General features: G+C 33.4%; 1 pseudogene; it reads left to right on the forward strand.

The window, feature by feature from the left end:
- LOC106460327 overlaps positions 1 to 3,205 on the forward strand; it is a 198,834-nt pseudogene that overhangs the window by 137,352 nt on the left and 58,277 nt on the right.

The raw sequence follows: 3,205 nt of genomic DNA on the forward strand, positions 1-3,205 counted from the left end.
TGAATGATATGTAATGTTCGAAATTTATAACTGTTCCCGGTCAAATATCTAAAGTGTCCCTTTGGCGCGTGCCGTTGGACACACTTACAGGCGTATTGAGAGTTTCTCGAAACCCCAGTTTTACGTAACAATACTGACGCTAACACTAGCGTCCACGCACTCATACACACACACGCACACACTGCTGACTCCCTCACCCGAGAATCTCCCATAACCCCAGAAAATAGGCGGGAGCTTTGCAATACAGACCCAACAGTACAAGCTATATATACACTTCCGAATATGAATCAATTCAAACAAACATCGATATTAAGACAAATATATAATAATTCCGTCACACATATGAAATCTAATACAATGATTTAGTTCGCTGTTAAACACAGCAGCTATTTTAATAAGTTGGATAATTGGTTAGACAATTGTATATTATGAAAATACTAAAGTTAGCATGGCTATAAATTAATTATTTATAATATTCGACAACTATTAGCTATTTCTATCTTAATCGCTCAGCTGTGCACGTGTTTCCCTGGTGTGCACTCCTTCAAGTCAATTTATTTGTTGATTGCCAAATAAAATAGAGAAAATGTATCATTCTAACATGCTTAATATAAACACATATTTACTTTCACACTGCATGTTAAAAACAATTATTATATTATTCCTACCTAATAGATGAAACATTTATGCGAATAGTTTCGTCTTATACTAGATTTTCGAAAAATAAGTTTTCCTCTTTTTTATTTAATGTAAAACTACAAATGATTATGAATAATTCGAACATTTATTTTACTGAATTTTTTCTGTTTTAGCACAAAACTACACAACAAACTATCTGTTCATCACAGAAATCGAACCCCAGATTTTAGTATATTTCTGTTTGTTTTACAACAAAGAACATTGGGCTATCTGCTGTGTCCACCGTGAGGAATCGAATCCCGGATTTTAGCTTTGTAAGTCCTTAAACTTACCGCAGACCCACCATAGGACTACTTTAGTGAATGACTTTCAATTCACTTACTACCATGGCGCCCCCAGTGGCACAGCGGCATGTCTGCGGACTTACAACGCTAGAAACTGGGTTTCGATACCCGTGGTGAGCAGAGCACAGATAGCCCATTGTGTAGCTTTGTGCATAAATTCAAACAAACAAACAAATACTACCATGGCACATCGCTTCTAAAGAACGACTTGCGCTCATGAAATTGACTGTAACGTGTTATTAATGTGTTAAAGTTTCCTGGTGAGTCAGCGGTAAGTTTATAGAATTACAACGCTAAAATCAGGGGTTCGATTTCCCGTTGTGGACACAGCAAATAGCCCAATGTAGCTTTCCGCTAAATCAGACAAACATAGATGTGTGCTAAAAAGCGGACTTCTGCGAGTATTCGTTCGTTATTGCTGAAATGTGTTTCTATAATTTGTTCCACAAATTTGTTTGCCTTTATTTCACTGTATATTTTTATACACATAGTTAAAGTAATCTAACCCCAAATTTCTGTTCTTCCTATTTTAATAAAGCCAGTTATAAAACCATAATAAATACACTTTGGTCTATGAACAAAATCATTATCCTTATAAACATTATCCTTATAAATATCTTTTTATTCGTCACTTCTATGGTTTTATTGTTCATCATTAGACTACGTGGATTGTTATTCAGAAACCTTTCAAACATTATTGGTAAATGATTATTTTGAAATTTAAAATATCAGTTAAACAAACAGGTGAAACAAAAACGCGAAAACGAGCTTTATTTTATTACCGACGTTTCGAGTTATGTCGAAATCTATCTTCGATAGTTGAATATAAAAGTAATAAGGATCATTAATTGCATTCAGTGTTCTAATAGTCGACTGATTCTATATGATTACTTTTAAAATGGCCAACTGAAAAAATACTCGCATAATTACATACAAATAACGAAATATAATCAGTTCAAATAATCAACAACAAATTGTGATATTTTCATTTATAATAAAAGACTATTTTTATTTTATTTTTTTGCTTCTCAGAGTTCAGTGCTTCAGTTTTAGACTTATCGAGAGAATTTCAAGATTTACAAGAGTAATGCCGTGGCTAGTATCGTATTGGTTTTGACTGAAATTCAAGTGTTCATTGCATATTCGGCAAAATATGACTCAAACTTGTCGATATAGGTGGTTTGCAGTTGAGTCACGCAATCTGTCTATTACCCATGAGACCAATTTTTTTTGGCAGTTTGTCTTTATGCAAGAAAACAAAATCACTCTTCGAAAAGTAGATTTAAGTAACTTTGTGTTGAAATTGGATATAGTTTTCGTGTATTATTTTCTATTAGAATTGCACATTCAGTTAGTTTTTATCGAATATTTAAGCTAATATGACGTTTAAAGACCTTTGTTTGGATTTTGAAATTAATTTCTAAAAAGTATTAGAATTTTTTTTCATTGTGTATGAAATAGTCTTTATACGTTCTGGCGAGAGCTTCTTAAATTAGTTTATTATTCGAAATAATTGTTGATAGCCATGAAAAGCCAGTCAACATGAAATTCCAAAATAAAACTAAATTATATATTTATTTATTTTTCTTTCGATTTCACGCTTTAAACTAAGCTTTTGAGAAATAAATTGGAGAAGATTAGTCCAATAGATAAGCACTACCAAGAAACTCAACTGGGAATTGTTCTTCATCCTATAGTTTCGCTTAAACAGCAAAACAAGTTTTGCAAGCGAGTCGCAAGAATTCCCAGTTATATTTGTTGTGATTATCACACAGATACTCTTCCTATTGCATTAAGTTCTCCGCGCCAATTAAATTAAACAATATCTTGTTGTGTCTGTTCACAAGCACTTGAGATTTTCATTCAAAACTGACTCAATTTGTCTCTCCTGCAGGTCTACTATTCTCACACACGAACTAAAAGGTTGAAAAACCTACCAATCAACACTGAAAATGCCTCGGATAACCCTGAAGTATAATTATTGTTTAGAAGCTCCATACTAATTAGTAGACATCAACTTTACATTTAACGACGTTGTTAATACTTTTCAGTTAAACTAGTATAGGTTTATTTATAAGATATTGTTACAACAGCGGAAGTCACGCGACGCTGGGAGCATGCGCGCTGGAGTTTCTAGAAGGATCATGACTTATCGTGGAACCTCGTGAATGTCCCAGTGTTTGCTAAACGCCTTCTTTTTTTAGTATATATAAGCCAGCGAT

Source organism: Limulus polyphemus, unplaced genomic scaffold (genome assembly GCF_000517525.1).
Source record: "Limulus polyphemus unplaced genomic scaffold, Limulus_polyphemus-2.1.2 Scaffold753, whole genome shotgun sequence".
NCBI lineage: Eukaryota > Metazoa > Arthropoda > Merostomata > Xiphosura > Limulidae > Limulus > Limulus polyphemus.